Genomic DNA, 19,765 nt, shown 5'->3' on the forward strand with positions numbered 1-19,765 from the left:
CAATTAGGGCCTACTTTTTCTTCTATTAAATGCAGGGTCTCTGGTTGTATTCTTATGTCCTTCATCCATTTTGAGTTGTATTTTGTGTATGATCAGAGGTGGGTTTCATCATCACTAGCCAAGGATGTGGGAAATAAGATTCACTCACACATTGCTGATGGGACTGCAAATTTGTACAGCCAATATGGAAAGCAGTATGGAGATTTCTTGGAAAATTGGAAATGGAACCACCATATGACCCAGCTATCCCTCTCCTAGGTCTATACCCATTGGTCTTAAAAACAGCATACTACATAGACACACAGCCACATCAATGTTTATAACAGCACAATTAACAATAGATAACCCATGGAACCAAACTAGATGCTCTTAAATAAATGAATGGATAAAAAATGTGGCATATATATACAATGGAATATTACTCAGCAATAAAAGAGAATAAAATCATGGCATTTGAAGGTAAATGGGTGGAGTTAGAAAAGATAATGCTAAGTGAATTTATCCAATTCATCCCAAAACAAAAGCTGAATGTTTTCTCTGTTATGAGCAGGCTGATTCATAGTGGGATAGGGAGAGGGAGCATGGGAGGAATAAACAAACTCTAGATAGGGCAGAGAGATTGAAGGGAAAGGGAGGGGGGTATGAGGTAATTAATGATGGTAGAATGTGATGATCATTATTATTCAAAGTACAGGTGTGAAGACACGAATTGGTGTGAGTATAATATGTATACAACCAGAGATATGAAAAATTGTTCTCTATATATGTAATAAGAATTGTAATGCATTCTGATGTCAAATAATAATAATAATAATAATAATAATAATAATAATTTGTCTTTCTTTTTAAATGTTTGGGTATGATTATGCTTTTGTTATACCCTCTTGCAGGTGTTTAAAATGAAGTTTGTCAAAATTGACTTTGTTTATAGGTATTGTTAAAAGTCAGCTTATATCTTTCAGGGTCACTCTTGGGAATGCATGTGAAGCCTCTTGGCTCCTTTTGTCTTCTTTCACAAGTTGTGCCATCTGCCAGCATAGGTCAGGGTTTTGCTGACCACAATTGGCTTCTCTTAGAAGCGTAAGGGACATATCTTTCCAATTATCCTCCATTTTGCAGAATGTGCACTGATTTTCTTCATGTTCTTTAGGGTTCTTTTAGAGGGTTACCATTGTTCCCTGGATCCTGAATTCTGCTTGGCAAGGCAAAGTAATTTTTTTCTTTGCCATTTTACTTCCTTAAACTTAGACTCCAAGTTCTTGATTTTAAAAATTCTGTGGTCCAGTTTGACCAGTCTTGAAGTAGGAGTAGTGCATTTTAATTTCCATGTATATGATTTATAGTTACCCCTTCCATTTAATTGTGGTCAGTATTATTCCTGGAAGTAAGCCTTTTATCCTTTCTGTCCTATAGTTGTTGTCTTATTATCTCAAGTTAACTCAGGCCATTCTATTAGAAGGTATATCTCTGCAAAACACCAACAGGCAACAGTTATAAAGTATACAAGGAAAATACAAAATAAAATTAACAAGATCAAAGTTATATTCAGTTTGAAAAATAGCTATGAACCAAGAAACATACATTTTACAATTTTAAACCTTTAATTAGTTATGTATGATGTCTCCTGTTTACTTTGAGATCACAGTAATATTTACAACAAAAATCTGTCCTTTGAACTTTAAATGAGTTTAAGTCAAGCCTGTTTTGAAGTAAGGTGGGAGACAGTGTCTTATCTCAGGTAAAATGGGGCTCTTGAGAATTAACACAATACAACATTATTTCTGAAAATAACTCAAACAAAAGCAAAGAGAGCTCCAAAATCTCTTTTTTTGTGTGTGTGAAAAATGTGGCAAAAAGACTTTGCTGCAGGAAAAAGTCTACTCAATAATACTCCTTTGTGAATTAAGTTTGAATCTGCTTGGGAACACATCATCAACGTTTAAACACACCAGGATTTTCTTATTATCTTTAAAAAATATATTTAACTTCTTATCCCAGTGTATAAAGTAGCATAAATTTATATAAATGTCTTATTGTAAACAGGCAACCTTTATCCAATAAAAGCACATTCATTGGCATATATAAATTTCCAATTAAATGTGCAATTTTTATATAAGTCTAAAAGAGATTATCACTACAGACAACTTTGGTTTTGAGAATACCAGCTTGGTAAAGTACTCTCCTAAGCTTGACATTTTAAAAACTTGTAGACTAGAAGAACATGAATATATCTAATATAAAAATAAGACAGTAATTGTTAGCATGTCAATTGAACAGATGTCTTTATATTAATTAAGTTTAACTTTTAAAGTAAAATTCAGAATCTGAAGTGTATGATAATGATAAATACAGATGTGTATAGTCTAGCAGTACTAGCAAAAACCAAAGAGTATCCTTAAATATCTTATATATTTAGGAAACAGTGTTCATAATTATAAATAGACTTAGTCAAAGCAGACAGATATAATTTAGTTTTTCAAATGGCAGTGTGGCCTTTTTATTCTAGATGCAATGTATGAAAGAGAGGACTTACTGGTTACCTTGCCTGTACCTACACAAATGTTTATTTTGTAAACTTTTACAAAACATTTAAACAGGCTCAGAAAAAACATAGTTTCATATGATTACATATTTTAGTTACATAGGTTATTCATGAACACTAAGCCTGATCAACATTTTGTCATTTTTTTTCCTCCCAAAGAAAAATTTTAGAAGCAACAGCATACACTTTAAACATTTTATAGCTCTCAAGTCTTATACAAATTGGTACTCATTAGTGTGAGCTTTTGTTTTGTTTTGTGTTAGTTATTTTGTTTGTTTGGTACCACAGATTAAATCCAGGGGGCTCTTAAGCACTGAACCATATCCCCATCCCTTTTTATTTTTTTTTAAATTTTGAAATAGGATCTTGATAAGTTGCTGATGCTGGCTTTGAAATTGTAATCCTTCTGTTTCAACCTTCCTAGGTTATGGGATTAAATGCATGACCACTGCACTCAGCTCTGTGTGAGATGTTTTTAACAAGTGAAATAGGCATATTGTAGGGTATTTGGCAAATCTGACTCAGTTCATATTTTAAACATTTGTCCAGAAGAGAATGGATCCTTATTAATGCCTCTCTTTAAAAGGGTTATTTCTCCCCCTGGTGTAAATTATTTTCTCTTTAAACAAAATCTTGGCTAAGATTATACTGATTACCTTTTTTTTAGGGTACCTTTGGCCTAAAAGTTCCTATTCACTTTTTGTAGAACACCAGCAGAGCAGGCTCTGTTTCATTTTCTAAAAAGACACTTGCAGGTAAATTTGTTGCATTTTAGGTGAAATGTATTTGTACATTTAGTTTACACAACAAATTGGACAGTCTGGAACATACAAAACAACTGTGTCTTAATCTTTTTTCTCTCAGTTTAGATTTAAGAGGTTGGAGCACAGGATAGTATGAAACTGACCTATTTCCCTTGTCACAATACCATCAACTTTAAACAGTTCCTTAATCTTAATTGAATTAAGAGACTTTTTTTTTTAATATCCAGAGCACTCTGTCCAATGAAGGTCACACTGATTATATAAGGACTGTTAGGGACCTCTATCTTCAGAAATCAGCAGGCCATGACATAGATGCCTGCATACATAGGAACTCTAGAAGGCCCCTGTATTTTAGCCCTGTGTACATCAGGCAGGGCTGCACCCAGAAGTGTCCCCTGGCCAAATGTTGCATCCTGTCATATCTTAAAAGGGAAGATCATTTTTATCCCCAGGTTTTAATCTAATAGTGCTGGAACCTATTACCATGTCTTTTGTGACTGGCAATTTTTATCCCTTGAATAGGAGGTTAATTGTCAGACAGAAAAAAGGAAGTGGAGGTTACAAAAAAATCAGACTCAAGGACTACAAGTGATCAGCCAATTAGAATATACATTCCAACAGTTAGCCCCAACACTTTTTAATGTCTGTTTATCATGGACTCTGATCAATGCCTTTATCCAGAAGCTGTAAGTCCCTGAACTAATATAGTCTAGTTGAAAAGCCAGTTTCCTTCTCACATCCCAGGAATTTTATCTTTTCTCTTTTCATTCAAATAAATTGATGGATTTTATTATTTGAATCCTTGAGACAAAAAACCAGAAAGAAATCCATGAGACCTGCAGCCCACAGAATTGTCACCCACCAGCAGAAATGGTTCAATGAACCTTGTTCTCAAATTCTCTTCTCATTTTCCTGGAAAAAGGGTTTGGAAGGCAGAGTCAAGACCAGGTCTTTTATGCCCATTTCTCTACATTCAGGCTACTTTTCTGGGGTTCGTTTTCCTCAGTCCAGGATGGGTCTCCCTTAACCACAGCAGGATAATTTTGTAACTGTCTGGGACTAGGCTGAGATGCAGTTTTGGGCCTTCCAGCACTGGATTCAAAGGGTTTACATTTTTGAATCATTCTTCTGGTGTTTTGCTGTTCTTGAATGCCAGAGGCAGTGCCTTTTTGCATTCTCAATTTTGTTTTTGGCTGTTCAGATTTCCTATTATGCAACTTCATAAATGCTATACATACAGAATTTCTTTCATTCACTTATTTTTATTTCTGACAAAGCAACTTCAACTGCAAGATTGTACAATAATTTAGAAAATCATTCAAAGGCCAGAATATTGCAATCAAACATTTTTTCTTAGGTAGGCTTATACCTTTGAGGTGGCCCATCCACCCAAATTCTTCCTTCCCAAAAGAATATTTATAGGATCAATATAGTATTGTCCATGTCTTAAAGGGCCAGTAACAGAAACAAACAAACAAAGAAAAACACAGAGACAAGCTACCATAGAGGATCCTCAACACCATGGCCAACAGACAGGAACATTAAGACAGACCAGGTGGGGAATATTTCCCCAAATGCACAACTATTATTTAACCATAACTTCTACTCAAGTGGCACCACAGATGTCTCCACAAAGAGGGGAAACATCCATGTGTTTCCCCAAAGGGAAACAAGATGTGTAGAATCAAGGATCTCCAGTGTGCACACAAGGGGAAATTACCAGATGGCCATGTTTTTGTGACTTTACTGAGTTTAGTTTCCTTTTCCTCAAAGTGGACCAAGATGGAGAAACCTGTAATGTTCAGGGAGAGAAGGCAGGAGTTCCCTGAAGTAAAAAAAATTTCAGAAGCTGCTGGGATGGTCATTCAGTTCCTCCTTTTACTCACAGAAATAACTCTTCTTGTTTGACCTGAGGCAAACTCACACATCTCCTGATTGTCCAGCAATTAGCTCTCAACAAGTTTGCCTTACATCCTCATGATTGAAGTGAGGTTGCTTGGAGTGCCAGTCCTGCCCAAGAACTATGTAATGTTTTGAACAACCAACAATAAAAATTAAAAAATAATAAAATAATAAAATTCAAAATCAGCCCCTCCCAACATTTTTAGTGCTAATATCCTTATTTACTTTTCCATGTTAATTATCAAATTTCAATATATAATATAAAGTCTTTTATTCTTTATCTATCCTTATCCAAACATATGCTACATGAAAAAAAATACTTTTGTCTATGGTGTTCACAGCTTTTTTTGTGTCAACAACAGAGGCTAGCACATAGCATAGGTGCTCAATAAATGAACAATAAGCAAAACAGTATCATAGGAATGAAAAATGCTACAACCACTATAAGAACAACTGAACAACACTTGAGAAGCTAAGAAATACATGTAACTCAGATCAAGTTCCAACTTCTACAATTTCATCCCATACTACTTCCTTAACAGATGTGAAATTGTCATTTCATAGGAAGCTGATAAAATAACCAATGGTAATTTTACCTAATGGAATACTATGCAGCTTTAGAAAGAATGAGAAATCACTGCATTAATCTCCTATGGGAGCCACAACCCACTGCCACAGAGCAGGTAACTTAAGACAATGGTAGGGAGACCCAGCCCAGACTGTCCACACTAGCCCTAGTGGGACCCAGGCTCACAGTAGACCCGGGTCCACCCCTCCACCAGGTTCATGTCTCTACTGGTGGGTCAGACACTCACCAGATCCTAGCCTCTGATGCAGGACCACCCCTTCCAACCAGCAGACTACCACAGGAGGTCAAGCCCAGTGGCCCAGATACACCCACATTGGCCTGTGCAGGGCCCAGGCTCACAAAGTAGTCACTGACAGGCTCCCACCAGATCCCAGCTTCCAGAACAGGACTGCCTCTTCCAACCAGCAGACTAATGCAGGAGTCAGGCCCAGCCCAGATCTGTCCACTCCAACTTGCACAGTACCCAGGTCCAGGGGAGGTTTGAGTTCACCCCCCACCACCTGGGATCCTATATCTAACCCACTTTCATATTGGGACACAGCAGTCATCATCATGGCCTTCCCCATACAGTAGCCCCTAACTTTTTGACAACAGACAGGGCCTATAAGTAGCTGCATCTCAGAGGAGGCATCCCAAAGGGAGTGTGAAGCCCACTCTTGCAGCCCCATCTCTGTAAGACATTGCTTCCATCATGGGGTACTTTAACTATTATCTTGATTTACCTCTGCTATTGCCACCACCAACCTTAGGTGCAGTAGCATTCACTGAGGGACACGGCAGAATCTAATAGCCCAACATCAAAGTGAGGTACAGACAGTCTGCACAGGTACTACAAGAATATAGGGAAGAAACTATAATATCTCAGATATTATACATCACAAGAAAGGAAGACACATAGACAGTATGAAAAAACAAGGGAGGAAAGTGCCCCAAACAAACAAGGATACTATAATAACAGAACCCCTGGAGAGTGAAGTAGATGAAATGTCAGAGAAAAAGTTCATAAGGTTCAAGATTACAATGATCTGTGAATTTTAAAATGTCCTAAATGAACAAACACAGACAAAAATTGATCACTCCAACAAAAAGATAAGAGAGTAAATATTGGTAGCAAAAGATTACAAGAGAGTGATAGACACTTTAACACACACACACACACACACACACACACACACACACACACAAACATCCAGAAATCCTTGAAATGAAGCATATATAATATATCAAATAAAAACCTCAATAAAAAGCATAACCAACACACAAGATCACTTGGAAAAAAGAACATCAGATAATGAAGACAAAGTATACAATCTGGAAAATAAATTTGTCACACAGTGAACATAGTAAGAAATAATGAACAAAACATCCAAGAATTATGGGACAGCATCAAAAGACCAAATCTAAGAGTTATTGGGATAGAATAAGGCATAGAGTTTCAAAACAAAGGAATTCACAATCTCTTCAATGAGATAATATCAGCAAATTTCCCAAGCATGAAGAACGAATTGGAAAACCAAATACAAGAGGCTTACAGGACACCAAATGTAAACACCAAATCACATTATAATGAAAATGCCTAGCATATAGAATAAGGATAGAATCTTAAAAGCTTTGAGAGGAATAAGATCACATATAGGGGGAGACCAATTCATATCTCAGCAGATTTTTTAACCCAGACCTTCAAAGCCAGGAGATTGTACAACAACATATACCGAGCTCTGAAAAAAATGAATGCCAACCAAGACTTTTATATCCAACAAAATTAAGCTTTAGATTTGATGATGAAATAAAAACCTTTCATGATAAACAAAAGTTAAAATAATTTACAACTAGAAAGCCTGCACTACAGAACATCCTCAGCAAAATATTCCAAGAAGAAAATATTAAAAAATGAGGAAAATCAGCAGAGAGAGGTATTACACTAAAGGAAAATCTAATCAAAGGAGAAACCAAGTCACATTAAATACTAAAAATAAACAAAAGTGGCTGAGAACACAAATTATGCCTCAATAATAACCCTGAATGTTAATGGCCTAAACTAACCAATCAAAAGACATAGACTATCAGAGTGAATTAAAAAACAAACAAACAAAACAACAACAACAACAACAAAAAGAAATATGCTACCTCCAAGAGAATCATCTCATAGGAAAAGACATCCACAGACTGATGGTGAAAGGTTGGGAAAAATCATACCACTCACATGAACTACAGAAACAAGCAGAAGTTTCCATCCTCATATAAAAAAAGCAGATTTCAAACTAAAGTCAACCAAAGTCTCTCTGCTCAAGAGAACCATACATCAACAAGACTTAACAATCATAAATATATATGCCCCAAACAATGGAGCATCTATGTTCATCAAACAAACTCTTCTCAATTCAAGAGTCACAATAATTTTGAGTGACTTTAACACACCTCTTTCATCACTAGATAGGTCTTCCAAAAAAATCTGATCAAAGAAACTATAAAATTCAATAATAAAATCAATAATTTAGCATTAACTTATATATATATATATATATATATATATATATATATATATATTCATCCTTCAAAGAGAGAATATACTTTCTTCTCAGCAGCACATGGATTCATCTTTAAAATAGAACATATACTATGCCACAAAGCAACCCTTAGCAAATATAAAATATAGAGATACTACCTGCATTCTATCAGATAATAATGGAATGAAATTAGAAATCAATAATAAAATAAGAAATAAAATTCATTCTAACTCCTGAGACTAAATAATATGCTATTGAATGAACAATGGGTTGCAGAAGACATCAAGAAGGTTATTAAAAGTTTTAGAGGTGAATGGAAACACACATACAACATATCAAAATCTCTTGGACACTATGAAAGCAGTTCTAAGAAGAAAGTTTATTGCACTAAGTTTATTCCTTAAAAGAAGAAAAAATTAAAAACTATGACTTAACATTACATCTCAAAGCCCTAGAAAAAGAAGAACAAATCAAGACCAAAAGCAGTAGAAGACAGGAAATAATTAGAGTCACAGCTGAAATCAATAAAATTGAACCAAAGAAACAATTACAAAAATTGACAGAACAAAAAGTTGGGTCTTTGATGATTTTCCTCATTTTTTAATTTCTTCTTCTTGGAATATTTTGCTGAGGATATTCTGTAGTGCAGGCTTTCTAGCCATGCTAATGAAAAGGAGAGAGAAAATTCAAATCACTAACATACATGATGAAAAAGAAAATATCACAACAGACACTACAGAAAAACAGAAGATAATTATAAATTATTTTGAGAACTTTAATCCAATAAAAATAGAAAACATTGAAGGCATCAACAAATTTCCATAGTCATATAATTTGTCCAAATTGAATCAGGATATATAAATAATTTAAACTGCTAAGAGCCATAGCCAAGTAGTATGATGCAGTCTGGCTGGGCACAAAATCATGAGCCACTCAAGCAGGAACAAACATTATTTTTGAAACTGCCGCCAATGCCCCTTACGCTCCCGGGAAAAAACTGCTTGCTGGCATCACCTTTCAACCAAAAATGCAATGCATCATACTACTTGGCTATGGCTCTTAGCATTAAACAGATCAATTTCAAGGACAAAATAGAAGACATTATCAAAAGTCTACCAACCAAGAAAATTTCAGGACCATGTAGATATGCAGCCAAGTTCTACAAGACCTTTAAGGAAGAACTAATACAAGTAATTTTCAATTTATTTCAGGAAATAGAAAAAGAGGCAACACTTCCAAACTCATTCTATGAGGCCAATATCACCCTGATTCTAAAATCAGGCAAAGACACATGAAAAAAAAAAAAGAAAATTTCACGCCAATGAACATGGATACAAAAATTCTCAATAATATGCTGGCAAATTGAATGCAAAAGCACATCAAAAAGATTGTGCAACATGATCAAGTGGGAATCATTCAGGGATGCAAGGTTGCTTCAACACATGAAAATCAATAAGTGTAATTCATTACATCAATAGACTTAAAGATAAGAATCATATGATCACCTAGACACAGAAAAAGCATTTGACAAAATACAGAACCCATTTATGTTCAAAACACTATAAAAACTAAGGATAACAGGAACATATCTCAACATGATAAAGGCTATTTATGCTAAGCCCCAGGCCAACACCCACATTCTAAATGGGGAAAAAATGAAGGCATTCCCTCTAAAAATTAGAACAAGATAGAGTTGCCCTCTTTAACCACTTCTATTTAAAATAGTTCTTGAAACACTGGCCAGAGCAATTAGACCCAAGAAATTAAAGGGATATGTATAGAAAAAGAAGAACTTAAATTGGCACTATTTGCTGATGATATGATTCTATACCTAGAAGACCATAAAATTTCTATGGAAAACTTCTGGAACTAGTAAATAAATTCAGCAAAGTAGCAGGATATAAAATCAACACCCATAAATCAAAGGCATTTTTGTATATCAATGACAAATCCTCTGAGAAGGAAATGAGGAAAACTATCCCACTGAAAATAGACTAAAAAAAATAAAACTTGGAAATCAACTTAATGAAAGAGGTGAAAAATCTATATAATGAAAATTCAAGAACCCTAAAGAAAAAAGTCAAAGAAGACCTTAGAACATGGAAAGAATTACCTTGCTTTTGGATAGGCATAATTAATGTTATCAAAATGACCATACTTCCAAAAGCACTATACAGATTTAATGCAATTCCAATCAAAATTCCAATGATATTTCTCATAGAAATAGAAAAAGTAGTCTTGAAATTTATCTGGATAAATAAGAGACACAAAATAGCTAAAGCAATACTTAGCAGAAAGAGTGAAGCAGGTGGCATCCCTATACCAGACCATTAACTATACTACAGAGCAATAGTAACAAAAACAGCATGGTATTGGCACCAAAACAGGCCAGTAGACCAATGGTATAAAACAGAAGACACAAAGACTAACCCACAAAATTACAATTATCTTATATTAGACAATGATGTCAAAAATATGCACTGAAGAAAATATAGCCTCTTCAACAAATGGTGATGGGAAAATGGAAATCCTTATGCAGCAAGATGAAATTAAACCCCTATCTCTCACCATGCACAAAACTCAACTCAAATGCATCAAGGACTTAGAAATAAAACCAGAGACTCTGTGTCTAATGGAAAAAAAGTAGGCCCTAATCTTCCTCATGTGGGATTAGGCTCCAAATTTCTTAATAAGACATCTTTGGCGCAAGAATTAAAATCAAGAAGTAATAAATAGGATGAACTCAAACTAAAAGGTTTCTTCTCAGCAAAAGAAACAATCTGTGAGGTGAATAGAGGGCCTACATCTTAGGAGCAAAATTTTACCCCTCACACATCAGATAGAACACAAGTCTATAGGGTATATGAAGAAGACAAGAAGTAAACATAAAAAAAAAATCAATAAATGGGACAAAGTCCTGAACAGACACTTCTTAGATGATATACAATCAATCAGCCAATATATGAAAAAATATACATCATTGCTAATAATTAGAGAAATGTAAATCTAAACCTTCTAAGATTTTATCTCACTCTAGTCAGAACGGCAGCTATTATGAAGACAAACAACAATAAATGTTGGTGAGGATCTGGGGATAAAGGTACACTTATACACTGCTGGTGGGGCTGCAAACTGATGCAGCCAATATGGAAAGCAGTATGGAGATTTCTTGAAAAATTGGGAATGGAACCACCATTTGACCCACCTATCCCTCTACTTGGTCTATACCCAAAAGACTTAAAATCATCATACTACAGGAACACAGTCACATCAGTGTTTATAGCAGCACAACTCACAATAGCTAAACTATGGAACCAAACTAGTTGCCATTCAATAGAGGAATGGATAAAAAATGTGGCATATATACATAATGGAATATTACTTAGCAAGAAAAGAAATAAAATCATAGCATTTGCAGGTAATTGGATGGAGTTACAGAAGATAATGCTAAGTCAAGTTAGCCAATCCCAAATAACCAAATGAAAGATTTTTTTTTATATAAGGAGGCTGATTCATAGTGGGATAGGGAGAAAGAGCATGGGAGATATAGACCAACTCTAGATAGGGCAGAGGGGTTAGAGGGGAAGGGAAGGGACCTGGGGTTAGAAATTATGGTGGAATGTGATGATCATTATTATCCAAAGTACATGTATGAAGACATGAATTGGTGTAAATGTACTTTGTATACAACCAGAGATATGGAAAATTGTGCTCTATATGTGTAATAAAAATTATAATGCATTCCACTGTCATATATAAATAAAAATAATTTCTCCCCGCACCCCCTTCAAAAAAAAAAAAAAAAAAAGAACAACAGTAGTTTATTGTCTCATACATCTGAAGGTTAGATGCCTTAAAATCCAGATTTTGACAGGGCCATTCTCCCTGTGAAATCTTTAGGGAATTTTTTTTCTATTCCCTTTCCAACCTCTGGTGGTGCCACCATTCCTTGGCATTCCTTTGTGTACAATGATGAACCCAGCCTAATTTTATTTTAAGATTGGGAGCCATCTCATCACCAAGTCACAACAATTTAATTTCTCTTTTAGTACAAACTACTGTGATTTTAAAACTTGTTTGGAATTCCTGCCTGTGCTCTGAACTCACCAATGCCTGGTTCCTCCTTACCAGATAACAACCCTCTCTGAAACCTCAGCAGTTTTTTGCCTCAGAAATTCTGATGTTGGGATCTGAATTTACTCCCTACCTTGCAATATCATTCCATGTAAGTAATTAACCTACTATCTGCATTTGTATTATGCTTGTCAAAATCCTGTTAGCTGTAAGTTCACAATACACACCTCTTTGCAACTTTTTGTCCTATAAAACCTTGTTCCTGGAGAGCTGGGAGCTGGTCTCTAGCCTGAGTTAGTAGAGGAAGCTGATGATCACCTCTCTGTGTACAAAAATACAAGCTTGCTTTAATTTGATTTAAAATTGGAATTGGTGGTCTTTTATTTGCATTAGGGTTCAACATTTATGGGCCCCAGTGAGATCCAGACTGACAAACATTTTGAAGCTGGACCTTTGCTCTGGGATTGTGAGGCTGGAGTGCTGTCCCAGGAGGTGCATAACTTGAGACATTTCAAGCCCATGTGATGTGCCTTCAGTTCATAATATTGCTGGAGAGAACTGCTGTACCCTGGAAACCCCTACAGAAATATAACTCTTGAAAAATTCCTTTAAAACCTCTTCTCCCTCCTGATTAGAAAGTCACAGCCTTTGGGACAGGAGTCTCCTGTGTTGCTCCTTTGTTAACAAAGCAATAAACCTTCTTTTTCCATTTTCTCAAAATCATGTACTCATTATTAAAATGGAATAATAATTGGCTTTGGGGACAGGGACTGAGCTTCTGGTTACAAATTTTGACATCCCAGGTGGGACTCCAGAGCAGCCCCTGGTCTGCTTTCTTGGGTTAGACTAGCACTCCAAGCAACTGTACTTCCATGCTGAGGATGTAAGATGAACTTTTTGATAGCTAACTACTAGAAAGTTAGGAGGCAGGTGGGTATGCCTAGAGTCAGATGGAACCAGAGGAACTGTTCCTGTAATTAAAGGGAGAGACTGAGGGACTCCCAGCATCTGCTGAAGCCAACAAAATGGGTAATTAACAAGTAAGTTCCCCTTTTGCTTTGGGGAACATCTGCCTTTCTTCCCTGCACTGTAAGGATTGCTCTATCTTTGTCTACCTAAAAAAAAAAAAAAAAAGAAAGAAAGAAACTGAATGCAGTAAAGTCACCACACCAAGACCCTTGATTTTACACTTCTGTTTTCCCTTTGTGGGAGTCTGGTCCACTTGTGATGTAGGAGTCATAATTAAATGGGAGTTGAAAATTGGTGAGGTTTTTTTCCTTATTTGGTCTGTCTGTTTTAAAGGTTCCTGTCTGTTGGTCATAGTTTACAGATCCTCTTTGTTCTTCATTGTGTCTTTGTTTGTGGCCCTTTAACACATGAGCAGTAATGTGTTGATCTTATAGATTGTTTCTTGGGAACAGTCTTGTCTGAATGGGTCATAGATAAAATAATTATCAGAAACACTAGAAATTCAGATTGTGGGACTAAAAGAATGACATGGAATAATTAGTAAGGAAACATCCAGGTTTCCTCTGTTCACATAGATAGCCTTCACAGGCCAGTTTAAAATCTCCCATTACTGTTTTTGTACTCAGATATACTCAATGTATTTTTATATTTAGATATTTCAGAACTTATGCCAAATGTTTGACCTCACCTGGGAAGATGTTATGCTATTACTTAGCTAAACTTTAGCCTTCAATGCCCCACATATGCTTCTCCTGTTTCTCTATAAAGAGCCAGAATCAATTTCCCTTTTATACAAGGACAAAATAAGAATACTTGTACAGCCTATTACCAAAAGGTGTGTACTCTCACTGAGTTATGAACAGAGTTTGGAGCAAGATTTAACCTATTTGTCCCTGAGAGAAGAAGAGTAAACCTAGAAATGGTCACACAAGGAAGTGAACCTAGTCAACAGCAAATGGCTTATCTCAGTAAGGAGCTTAATATCAGAGCTTTGTTCTCAAAAGTAATAGAAAGTAAAGTATCATAATTTTAGACACCCAAACCTGTCCAATTACCAACTAGAAAAAAAAAATGGTTAAAAACACCTTAGGCATGAGGTTTCTGCTCAGAATAACAGTTTCCCTAGACCTCAGCCAGAACTTTCATTGAAATGCAAATGGAAGAAGCCTGAAAGCTCAGTAAGAGACTAATCTGAGCACCCCCCTCACAAAAAAAGTGAAAGTGTCTTTTACCTGAATTTACATTAGACTAAACCAAAAAGTAAATTTTATGGTACTTTTCTAATTACTGGCTGGTTATTTTTTCTAGGCCTCTTGCTTTTTCTCAGATTCTGTATTTTTGAGCTCATGATTTTAATCCTACAGACCTAGGTTAATGTTTTTATGATCAGTCCTATTTTTTTTATTATTATTGGTTGTTCAGAACATTACAAAGCTCTTGACATATCAGTCCTATTTTTTATTCAATTACGAACTTTTTAAACATTGCAATGGAGATTTCACCTGCAGAAAGCTACCAGGCCTTTACTATTGTGTTATGTGTGCATACTTGTGTTATATGTTGAATGTCTATATGTGTGTATGTCCATATATCATGTACATGATACAAAAATTGGCAGATATATAAGGAACATTTACAACATTAAAAAAATGGATCCAAATACCTTTAATTTGTATCATTTAAAATGGTTCAATTTATATTGTGTAAACAGATAAAAGTAAAGTTGTATTTAAAATTGAACTTAACTCAAAAGTCTCTCTAGGTGGTCAAAGAACTAATAAAATGTTAATATTTACAAAATATCTAATATCCCATGGTTCTAGAACTTTTCTTCAACAAGGAAGAAATGGTTAGTACTGTTTAATATACTTGTCTAATATCTTGATAAAAATAAGTAAAGTTGATTTGATATGAAATTACTCCTAAATATGTTTGTTAAACATCTGATTAATTTACAAGGTTAAAATGCCAACTGTTAAATATATCATCAAGTACTCTTAACTCTTTGGATTCCACTGGGTAACATTATTGATGTTTTCATAAATTGGTAAATAAAAAAGGGGAAAGGAGTTAAAGTTATTTTGTCTTTACTAAAAAAAAAAAAATGTTTTACTAAAAATTTAAAGTCCAAACAGGTATAATTCTATATACTTAAACATTGTGTTCTCATAAAATGGTAAACAGATGTGATTCTATGTACAAAGGTTTATTAAAGATTGCTATATACAAAGGCCCAAAAGTTTCAGCTATTCCAAATAAGAGTAATGTAAGTAACATAAAGTATTTTTTTAGTAAAATTAAATAATTTGTCTTGTCTAAATTTAGAAACATACAAGAATTGTTTCAAATTGTAAACAAAAAAGGGGGTAACAGATTGGAAAGAGGAATTAAAAATTATATATATATATATAATTTAAGAATATATATATATAATTATATATATATATATAATTATATATATATATAATTATATATATATATATATAATTATATATATATATATATATATATATATATATATATAATTTAAGAATATACACATACACACACACAAATACACACACACACAAATACACACACACACACAAACACACATATACACCCACCCCCACCTGAATATGTAAAAAGATCAGTCAAGGCTAATTGAAGTTTTTTCTTAAGGTCAAATATTAATACACTGATATAAACCAAAGTTTAATCTATACGTTAAAAAGACAAGGATTTCTTAAAACATTAATTTACCCATAACATTATGTTTATTAATTCTTGGTTTTTTTTGAGCAAGTAATTTTAAAGAAATTAAGTATTATGTAACTATGGTTAAACAACAACAGTTATTTTGAAATATTATAATATGCTATTTTCTTAAGAGTGAAATTTAATTAATATAAAACATCAATGTAATTATGGTGCTATTACTCTTTTTTTGTATATTAAATATGTTCATATCTTCTAGGTATACAAGTCTTTAAGGTAGACGCTTTAAAAAAAAACATTATATCAAGCTGGGGTTCTCCAAACTAAAGTTGTATGGTAATTTTGGGCTTATAAGGATGACAAATTTTATTGGAGATTTTTTTATATCATTTAATGTTCTATAACTGAACTTGTTATCAATAAGATATAAAGTTTTATGTTACTTTTTACACTGGAGTATGATTTAAATATTTTTTAAGTTAATGAGAGCCTAAATTATATAAAGTTTCATACTGTGAAACATGAAAGTATTTTGCTACTTTTCCACAAAAGATTAAAAGCTTTCAGCCTTTCTTTAATTCATGTTTTAAATGTGATATTCATGTAAACTCAAGCAACAATATATTCAAACTTTGTAAAATGATATTTAAGAAAAAAGATCGACTTCAGATATAACACTTCACCTAAGATCTGTAGGAGCTCTGCCTTACCTGAGATAAGGCTCTGCCTCCCACCTTACTGTTGGAACATTTTACCTCTTTTGGGACCATGGCCATCATTGGGTGTTGGCTGAGGTGGCCTCATGGGTTCTTCCAGAGGATTTCCATATACGTGAGCTGGCTGGATTGGCATGCATGGGCTTTTGACCTTAGCCCCGCCTAATGGTTTAACCTGAAATCTGCCTAGGCTCTTAGTGATAGTGACGTAATTGCCCCCTCTTAGTTCTCGATACTTTCTCTCCTTTCTCCCTCCTTCTATCACTATATAACCTTGTCCCTGACACAATAAAGCTGAGATCTGCTGCAGCTTCATGGCTGACACAACTCCCGGCTCAATGTGGTTTATTTCCAATCTTGGGTTGGGGACTGGGCCATGACCCTTACCCTCTCACTCAGCCCCTCGGAGATGACAGGCTGGTCCTGCCTGTCTCCCATGTACTCTTGTTGCAGGTAGCAACACCTGTCAGAATGATTCCAAATCAGGCCAGACTTCAGTTCATTTAAAGTTGTGTTCAAAGAATTGATTTTTGTTGTTAAAATTAGTAGAATCTCAAACAGTGAATATAATATATAATTCAGCCAAAATTCAAGATAGGTTTTACACAAACTAAATATGTTTTTACTCTTGTTTATTTTATTTTGTATTTTCCTTATAAACTGTATAAATGTTGCCTGTTAATGTTTTGCAGAGGTATTGTTTCAAGAACACACAACCTTAGTTAATTTAAGATAATAAGCTATCACCTACAGGACAGATAAGATAGTGCAGACCCCAATTAATAAAAAGGGGTAAATGACTATAAGGTTATAGACATTAAATTTAAAGCCCAGTATTCTTAATTTAAGACTGGTGAGACTGACTTGCTAGATATTTAAGATCAAGACATAAAAATTAAAGTTTAATTAAAAGAACCAAGAACCAATATTTGGCCCTTGCCCTCTGAGTCAGTCTAAATCCAGGGAACAGGGAACTTCTGGGCTTTGAAACTCTGGGCCACATAGCCTTCCAATCAGGGAGATTAATGAGACCACTGGAGAACAGAAAGCCAATTGATGCACTTGCCATGAACAGGAGGGTTATTGGAGAAGGAAGACATCCTGGTGCTTCGAAGGGAAACCACATTTTCAAGCAAGACCTGGACCCATCCTAGAGAAAATGGCAGTAGCAGAACTAAGAAACAGTTTTCAAGTTGCGCCAAGAGTGACTCCCATGAAAACTCAGCTGACTGTTAACAATAGGTACAAACAAAAGTCAGTTTGAAATAGTATGCCATGTAGATAATTAGCCTACTATCTGCCTTTATATTATGCTTGTCAGAATCCTGTTAGGTGTAAGATCCCAAGATACCCCTCTTTGCAAATTTTTGTGCTATAAAATCCTGTTCCTGGAGAACTGGGGGCTGGTCTCTAGCCCGCACTAGGAGAAACAGCTGCTGGTCACCTCTCTTTGTGTACACATATACAAGCTTACATTAATTTGATTTAAAATTGGAGTCAGTGGTCTTTTCTTCATGTCAGGGTTCAGCACACAACCCCATCACTTCCATCTATATATGTATTTTTACCTGGTGTTCTCCATATGTATCTGCCCCAAATTCCCTCCTTATGTGAGATTAAGGCCCCTCTTAATAACCACATCTTAACTCACTGTAAAGACTATTTCAAAATTAGGACATATTCACAGCTTCCAGGGTTTTGTGTTGAACCAAGATGAAAAGAAAAGATCACCAACTCCAATTTTAAATCAAATTAAAGCAAGCTTATATTGTGCACACAAAGGAAGCTGGCCAGCAACTGTCTTCCAAAACTGGGCTAGAGATCAGCCCAGCTCTCAGAGAAGAAAAGGTTTATATAATAAAAAAAAGTTACAAAAGGGGGGTGTCTTGGGAACTTATAGCTAACAAGGTTCTGTCAAACATAATACAAGAAAAGATAGCAGATTAATGATCTGCATGAAATTTTATTTCAAGGTAGGGAGTAAATTTAGATCCCAACACCAGAATTTATGAGGTGCTGCTGAGATTTCAGAGAGAGCTGTTATCTGGTCAGGAGGAGCCAGGATTTATGAGGTGCCAATAAGCTTTTAGAGAGGATTGTTATCTGGCCAAGGAGAGCCAGGCATGGGTGAGTTTAGAGCAGGAGCAGGAATTACAAACAAGATTAAAAACTGCAGTAATTTATAGTAAAAGAGAAATTAACTTTTCATGACTTTGTGATGAGATGGCTCTAAATCTTAAGATGGAATTAGGCTGGGTTCATCATTTTGATCCTCAACATATCTTTTCATAGGACACATTCAACTCATAACAGCAAGTGACAACATAGAAAAATGCCTTGGAGAAATATTATTATTGGAGGTTGGAGGTGGGAGATTAGAGGCAAGAGTAGATGTGTGTTAATTATTAGGAACTTCGAGGAAATAAAAATGAATATATTCGTATGTTTGTCTCTTCTTTAAAAAAGTGGGAAAATGTGTATGGAACTTACAATGAAAGTAGCTACCCATAGGAAGCGACATTGGGATAGATAGAAATGGCAGATACACTTATCAATAAGTTTTTGAACTACTTAGATTTTAGTGTTGCATAATAACATTAGCTATCCCATAAGGAAACAAGAAGTTTACAACTGGTGTATTAAGGTATTCAGCAGCCAAATAGTTGAGGGTATTCTCCCTCAACTTTCAGTATTAGGAGTATCCTTCCAGGACAAATTTCCAATCTCATGCTCAGACCTGAACTTCTAGATTTCTGATTGGCCAAACAGATAACATTTTATTTTCTGATCAGACCCTATATCAAAATAAAGATCTTAAATATATAAAAAAGAATTACTACTATAAAAAGAAACATAATAAGAGAACATTATCAACAACTTTATGAAAATACATTAAAGTATATAAAATGTATTATTTTCATTGTAAATATTAAATAATAATAGTTAACAAAATATATAATTAAGCACAGGATATAATAAAAGTATAAAATATTTAATTACAAAAT

This window comes from Spermophilus citellus, assembly GCF_964194105.1.
Source record: "Spermophilus citellus genome assembly, chromosome: 12".
Classification (NCBI taxonomy): domain Eukaryota; kingdom Metazoa; phylum Chordata; class Mammalia; order Rodentia; family Sciuridae; genus Spermophilus; species Spermophilus citellus.